This window comes from Protopterus annectens, chromosome 10.part0 (genome assembly GCF_019279795.1).
Source record: "Protopterus annectens isolate FY-2018-M chromosome 10.part0, PAN1.0, whole genome shotgun sequence".
Taxonomy (NCBI): domain Eukaryota; kingdom Metazoa; phylum Chordata; order Ceratodontiformes; family Protopteridae; genus Protopterus; species Protopterus annectens.
Genome location: NC_056744.1, coordinates 801,713,274 through 801,721,551, shown reverse-complemented (window position 1 = coordinate 801,721,551; position 8,278 = coordinate 801,713,274).

Genomic DNA, 8,278 nt, shown 5'->3' with positions numbered 1-8,278 from the left:
GTTGGTCTAATGGTAGTCTACCACTCATACATGCACCACTGATGATAACATATGTAAATACACATCAAGCATTCACTAAACACATGTCCATATGTGATCTAGGAACACACAGAGGCTGTGAGCAGCAGCAGAAACACACCTGACACACAGAGACACATCCTGCAATGGTGTGTACACACGTGAGGTATGGTGAACAGTACATGCCAGGGTGCTGAACATATGCACAGCAATGCTGTGGACATGGGTGCAGTGGGTTCCAGGGGGAGGGCCATCACCTACAAACAGAAGCCATGCATCACAGCCATGTATAATGTTGGTAACAGGGATTGACCACAGTTGCACTGCATGCTGTTTAGCCCCACATGTCATGCATGATGATGTGTGTAATTACAGGTATGTGTGTGATACTGTACTGCACCATTACCTGCTATTGTGTGTGTTATGGCGTTGCAGGAGCTGTCTGTAGGTGCTATTTGGTGGAGTGTATGGGTTGCCATGTATGTCGACTGCATGTGTGTATGTCTGTGTGTGTGGCAATGTCTGCACACATGTGTGTGTGTGTATTTACTATTTAGTGGTGTTGTACAGGTCTTACAATCTGTTCCCTGTTTCCCCTCACCGATGGTAAGGTGGGGCTGGGCCCCCCCACAGGGAATCTGATGTCACTGATACAATGACCATGAAGATAAGTGTGTTGAGGCACAGGAAGGGTCATCAGGAGCTGCCGCTGGGACACCAATTGACAACCCACACGTATCCACACCATCCACGCACACAGTCACACTGCCTCTACAGACCTCATCACTGTTGGCCCTAGCTGAGGGACAGCCTATGGTTGGCATGGGCCAGGACAGTGTGGTATCTATGGCACATGTGTCAGGACACAGCAGCCATAGCCAGATGTCTGGTGGGGTATCACATATGCACATGTGTAGGGGTGCTCGTAGGAGCACTGCTGTTCATTATGCCCCTGGCAGATGTGCCACATCTATTTCAACCACACACATGTTCTAGACTGTCATGGAGGCACAGGCATGAATGGAACGGTACACCATGCTGTGTCTAAGGGTGCAGAAGGCTCATCACACATCTGTAACTGACAGCATCCATGACCTAGCTGGTGCCATCTGTAATTACACCAAAGTCATGGATAGATGGTGGGGTGAGACATTGGAACTCATCCACAATGTCATGTCCATGCATCAGGACAGGGCGGGACGGTTGCAATGGCCACATGGACGTATACCAGCAACACCAGCAGCTGGAGGTTGCCGTGGACATCCAACCAGTCACAGCCACTCCCGTAGTGGCAGTACCAACCCCAGCACTGTGGGGTGGGGCTGTCCACAGCCCGTCATAGCAGACCACATGCACTTGGCCCTGGCCAGTCCCAGGAGGGACCTGGATCCAGTGGATGTCTGTCAAACTCGGGGACAGTACTTGGTCTGGCTCTGTACCTGATACTGCCTGTAGGACCCCTGCCAGGCACAGGTCCCATGCCCGTGGCCGGAGATGACGAACTGCAAACCCTGCCAGGTACAGTCTGCAGCTGTCCCACAATTCTCTGTATAGGGCAGCCACATGGAGGAACTGTGTGCATGCAGACACACACACATAAACAATGAACCTAGGTCAACCACATACCTGCAAACACGACATCACCAGTTGCCCATAGCAATGCTCAGCTCCCTGACATGCACACACACACACACACACACACACACACACACACACACACACACACACACACACACACACACACACACACACACACACATGTTGTCAATTGTATGGCTCAGCCTAGGCCTCTGGCAAACTAACAAAACACCCTGTGCATATGATGATACCTGTGCCACTCCCTGACATCCATAACATCAATGCAGGGACAGGCTAACATGGTTCTGATGCACAGGGTGACTGTACAAAAGTGTAGCAATGGAATGATGTGTAGCATGTTGTCAGCAGTAAAGTGAAATGCTAATGTCTTGGAAGGTGTATCTGTGCAGCCAGGATGCATCATAGCTGTAATTAACAATGTTGCATTGTTGTCACCAGTCTCTGTTCTGATTGTGTTGTGTTTGTCCATGTGCCACATGGCTGATGGGTGTAGTGGTGTCAGCAGGCCTTCTACACTGGACATCAGTAAGTGTAGTGGGTGGTACACATGCCATGGCTGGGTACAACACACAGTGCCTTTGGTTAGGATGCAGTACAGGTATAGGACTGTACACATGGAGGTATGTCCCTGTGCAGGTAACACATCTGTTGAACATGTAATCCCACCAAGACAGGATAGGCACAACCACACAGTGCTATATATGCAGTCTGCAATGTGGATGATATTGAACATGCTAACAGCAGGGTCCCTCTCCCCACTATACTGAGATCCTCATCTAAGTAACGTATGTGCCAATGCTGGTGACATAGCCCTACCCTTAGGAGGGTGTGAGGCACTCAACTACTGTGAATGGTGTAAACAATAACTAACAACCTGATTACATACACTGTACAGTATTACAGACAGCTATGTGGGGGGTAGATGCAACAGTAACTGCAATTATGACAGTCGTGTCCACAACAGCCACACCCAGAGAGTTATAGCAACCCTAGTAGTGCTGCACACCTTAACAGTGTGGAGGAGGGCATTGACGCATCTATGACCTGTGAAGGACTGTATGCCCACGGGATGGCACCTGTGGTATGTTGGCATATGCCAAGCAGTCCTGGTGGAAACATATCCTGTGAATGTAGGTAGATCCTGTAACAACTACACACATTCCTACAAGCGGGATGGTGTACAAAAGCCTGCTATGATCTACATAGGTATTGCGCACCTCCTAACCCTCATGTACGCCTGTCATGATTGAGTTAAGGAGGTATACCAGGTTCAGGTTGTATTCCCTGCCTTTGACAAGTCCAACACTGGCAGGGTCCCGTGTGTTGAGATAACCAGTGACATTGGTCATGGGTTCACTGTTGGTATGTTCCATGTCCCTGCAGACCACAGTCATCAGGCTACTGGGTGGCAGTTCCCAGCTGACATGGTGGGTTTGTGGATGTCCCTGCCAACATTGGTGAATCCATTGTTAGGTGTAGGGCTATTGGATATTATGAGGGATCCCAGTTACTTACTGCACCTGTCCAGGGGGTTCCCCCAAGCATGACATGTCACTTGACTGTACTGCATGATATGTTAGAAATGCCAGACTTATATCCTACAGGTGGGATGGAGTACTGTTAACATGTACTGCCCTATTCGTGTAGGTCCTGCTTATGGGGTCTGCTAATGTTGGTATTGTATTGCAGGCCAGACGTATTTGGCTGGAGGGGAATTCCTATCCATGCCAGATGTATGTTGTTTGGGTCTCTCAAACCCATCAATGGTGCATGTGGACATATATGTTGCAGTTACGTTCCCAGTTCCATCTACAAATGTATGTCCATATATACCTATATTCATATATATGTGTTCACCTTTGACAGGGGGACAATTATTCCTTCTAATGGCCCTTTCTGCAAACTGAAAGGACTAACCCATCATTTCTTACTGCACCACAGTTAGGAAAACTACAGTTCTAAGGAGACCTTAACTGACTCTCGAACTGCAAGTTGGAATACATATCGTAATGGTGGGGGGCATGACTCCCTGCACCACCCTCTGGGGGGTTGGGCACCCCACAACCCCCCTACTGTGATACATGAACTCCTAGTGTGCACTACAGTGGGGATAGGCAATTATTCCCCATTCCTACTATAGTGGCATCCGCACCCAAATTCCCTAATCTGCAATGAGCGAATGCATAGTGACATTCGCTCATTGCACATTCGATGCATGTATTGCAGGATTGTGCAATGTTGAGAACATACTTTAGGCCTTCCAGCTTCCAGACACATGGATTTCTCCCTTTGAAAGGTGAGCCATATATATGCTGACATATATGCGTTCCTAGTGCTGTCTATATGTGGACATGTGGATATATACATATATATATTGATGGCTGTATGCGTATCTATGTATATATGTATTTAACGGCATATATATATGTATGTATGTATATGTATATAGATATGTCTATACCTATATCTACATATATAGATATGTTATATCCATTTAATGATGAATATATATACACACACAAATACATCTACATGGTGGAATACATTCCCTGTAGTGTTGTATACCTGGGCTGGATGATATGTATGTGGAATCATCATGATTATGCATATCTGCCATGGCTTAGTGGTAAATTACGTTGTGTATGATGTGCAGGGTCCTGGTTACGAGCCTGTTTATTTTGTTGCTGGGCAGAACACACAAAACTGCTTACAACTGCTTTACGGTGCCTTAATCACTCTCTATCCAACGGGACGTGTTCTGGCCAGCAACAAATTAAACAACTCTTGCAAGGCACAAACCAAGGACCCTGCACACCCTAGACAAACTGATGTACAACTAAGCCATGACAGGTACACAGATATTCAATGTTTCAGAAACATATCAGCCAGTCCTGTCATGCAACAGTGCAGAGAATGTATGCCAACATCTAGATGTCTGCGTGTGTAACTATAGTGCAACCTTAACAGATACAGCATACCCATATATGTATAGATACACATATATTCAAATATATATGTTGTTTTACTAACTCTATATACATATATATCACTATCTATGCACATATACCTATATATCTGTTAGCAGATAAATATATCTATATAGGTATATATGGCCATACATCTGTAGATAGCAATTGCAGATTAACAAATACACCTATGTCCACATGCACCATTAATGGGGTTGAGAGGCCCCACACACTACACATCTTGTACAAATAGGCATCCCCCCCCACAGCCAAACACCTGCGCCCTGCAATACACTACCAAGTACAGTCTGCCCCCCACAGGACATGTAATATGTGGAAGCCGTCAACGTCCCCAGGATACAGATACACAGAAATATATATGCAGATACAGATATACATATATATATATATATATATATATATATATATATATATATACACACATATATATTTACATGTGATTACACATACACACGCAGATATATGCACAGTAAGATACATATGTAGGAGGTGCACACAATATGGAACAGCCAGTATGCCTACAGTTAACACCTGAACAACTGGACACTGTATGGGCTACACATACTAATGTCAGTCATTGCCTGCAACATATACCCAACATATACCCATAGAAAGGTCATAGAAAAGACACCACACACAGGTTTGCAGAAATTGGACTCCTTTAATTGTGTACCATAATGGTCCTATGTGCTATATCATATAGCTGTTCAAATACTAGTCTGGAAAGGTTCACAATTGTTGCAGTCCAAGCCAAGTCCTTCTGAATGTACAATAGTGCTGACAGACTGGGCTACAGGGTACCACACAATAAACAATATGTACTGCAGGTGTGTAGTTCAGCATCCTCTATCTACACTCTGTACAAACTCAGTAGGAGGTAAAAACATTTTGTGATCAAATGGGTTGTACCCGGAACATAACAAGGCATAACGCACAGAACAGTCTGCATTGCAGGAGGCAGTAGGCTTGCTGTACCCCAAGTCATGTCAGTAATGTCAGTATAGGTGGAGTATACAGTACTGTACATCCACATATCTTGTGGCAGCTCACCCCTGATACCCACACATTTGTAACAGCCTAGGTCATTTATGGTGCTCCACACCTGGACTCAGTAATACAAGACCATACATCACTGTTACATACACTGGCCTCTGCAGTGCATAAGAGTGCACATGTGTTGTGTAGGTGACGCCCACACATATATGGCCCCAGCACCACTGTATGTGTTGGGGATACAACAGCAGTGTACTAATGGCAGCAATGGCAGTGTGATATACTCACAGCCCACTACAGAACAACCCCAACAGCATGACATATGTGCACAGCTTGGTATGTAGATGGGGGACAGAGGCTGGAACACAGGCATATATGTGGAACACTTTTGCCATACACTGAGCAAGATGCTGGTGTTACAGGATAGTCTGCTACATACCCTTAGGACAACACATGATAGGCATACCTCTGCCCAGCAAGGGGTTAGGTCCACAGTAGTGAGCTATGCAGACAAACTGCATTCTAAGGTACACTGGTATGTACACAAACACACCCTGTAACACCGGTACTATGCAAGGCATTACACAACTCTACCCACAGTCTGTCTGTAGTTCCTGAACCTCCTACAAATATGTGTCTGCTCTGAGTGTGCAGGTTCTTCTGTAAGAGGTATTGCTACCTGCTGCCTGTATCACTGATGCCCAGACACAGGATGGATGTCCATCACACAGGAAATGTAAAGGACCACTGCCACATCCTGTAGGGAGTTATAGTGGGTGATTGCCATGACAGTGGTAATTCAATGTAGTCCACATGTGTAATTTTATATAAATATATATATAAATATATATATATATATATATATATATATATATATATATATATATATATGGCTATCTGGATAAATATATGTACATATATTTCCACCATATGTAGTCCCACAGTAGTAGTGCAAGGGGATGACAGCTATGTATAGCAGGTATAATACTAGACTGTTGCTACTGTCATTGAGATTGTCTTCACAGACATGGTGTGTGTGGATGCTGACATATGCTTATAACATGTGTGCCATTGGCTACTGACAGACATCTAAGGAAATCATTGTAAGGTACCGCTGCTAGCATGTAATGCCCCTGTGGAGTGCAGCAGAGATATTGGCCACTATATGTGGCACTTCAGACACGACCTGTACAGTCAAGAGGTATACACATGATCCCTTAGTGCACCACATGTGTACCAGGCCTGACAATATGGATGTAGACAGCCATGTAGATGGATATAACACATAACTACTGGTATACATTTGGCACCATAGGTGTTGGATTCACACACTCCTGTCTGGCCTGACACATAATGACCGCTGGTACAGGGGTGCCATGGACACATACCAACCACTAGATATTGACATAAATCTGTACAGCATTCCACTGCTCTGTCTGACATACATAACATTTAAGGGAGGGCCAGAAGCAGTACATCTGACAAGTATCTACACATAACATCCCACTGGTTAAGTACACTAAGCTGCTAGGCATGTAACAATGCAGTGTGCAGGCTACAGGCAGACTGGCTCAACACCACCCTACTTCTCGTATGGGGTAATGCACATGTACCTGCATACATAGCAGGCTCAATAGCCATGTCATGGCACAGGGTAAGATACACCTGTGTGACAGTGCATAACCACAACCAATGTGAACACAGCCACAGCCACATATGGTAAGCTAGCATAATATTACAGTATATGGACTATCTGTTCTACACCATCCTCATATGTGCCACTCACAGAATGACCCTACGTATACTGGGCTGCTACACAGTTTGTCAGGATGGCTGTCTGTGGTATGGGACATGTGTGTGTATGGCCCTACAAACATGTATGGCAAAATGGTACTGTACACTGGGGCAGCATGTAACATCTGAGAGAAGGGGAGGTAGAACAATGACATCTACCACAGTCTGTACACAGGCTGAGGTACATATTAACAATACATACACCGCCGGCATTCACCATCACTACACAGACCTCAGTACTGTACAATCATCCACAGAATGTTCAGCTTATGTCATGAAATATAACCACTACTGTACATGACATGTGTAGCAATCTGATATATCACTGGCTTGTTTTCAGATATGATGACAGTATTTATGGTGTACAGCACATATGCACCACTTCATGCACGCCATATGTATAAAGGTTGGCAGAGGTGTGGCTGATAGCACATACACAGGGCAAGTATAGACATGTTACTGTGATAACCCCATATAATTTCCATTGTAACAGGGTTTGTTACAACATATGTCCTATGAGGGATATGAAGTCAGTAACTGTCACGGCCTTCAACATCTACAGACTGCAATCCTCACACATACCTTCTGCATTCCATGGATTAATGCACTGTGGCTAACACATGAAACCATAGGCACAACACTGACTAGTCTGCAGATGACCCTGCAGATGGGGATTCCTCATATACATGGAACTGACATGGGAGGTATTGCGACGTGTATGACAGGCATATCTAAACAAACACTGTTAAACCAACATTACTCCAAATGCAGTATGGCAGCACTTACAGTCTGTAGCCAGGTCAGGCACATCCCCCTACTGTTGGTTGCCCTCTTTCCACAGTGTATGTTGTTAGAGGTAAATCCCTAATCCATCTGGGATGCTGTTT